Raw genomic sequence first — 223 nt, 5'->3', positions numbered from 1 at the left:
TAAACTAATTGTTTATTTTTACCTTAGAACTCTTGTTTGCATATCATTTGCATCTTAATTATCTGCACAATCTAATATCGTTAACTAACAACTCCTTTCTTTCATTATCATTTACCCTACACTCTCCCAACCAGTCACCAGCGGCTGATTCCTCATACCTTATACTTTGCATTCCAGTCCCTTTCACCTTATACTCTACACTCTCCCAACCAGTCACCAGCGG

The 223-nt window shown here is 38.1% G+C and overlaps 1 protein-coding gene across 1 annotated transcript in view; it reads left to right on the top strand.

Moving 5' to 3' along the window:
• LOC119581756 (endothelin-converting enzyme 2-like) overlaps nt 1-223 on the top strand; it is a 106974-nt gene that overhangs the window by 78616 nt on the left and 28135 nt on the right. The gene's annotated exons all lie outside the window — the stretch shown is intronic.

This window comes from Penaeus monodon, chromosome 15 (genome assembly GCF_015228065.2).
Source record: "Penaeus monodon isolate SGIC_2016 chromosome 15, NSTDA_Pmon_1, whole genome shotgun sequence".
NCBI classification, from domain to species: Eukaryota; Metazoa; Arthropoda; class Malacostraca; order Decapoda; family Penaeidae; genus Penaeus; species Penaeus monodon.
Note: the sequence above shows the minus strand (reverse complement) of the source record. Positions and strands in the feature narration are given on the sequence as shown.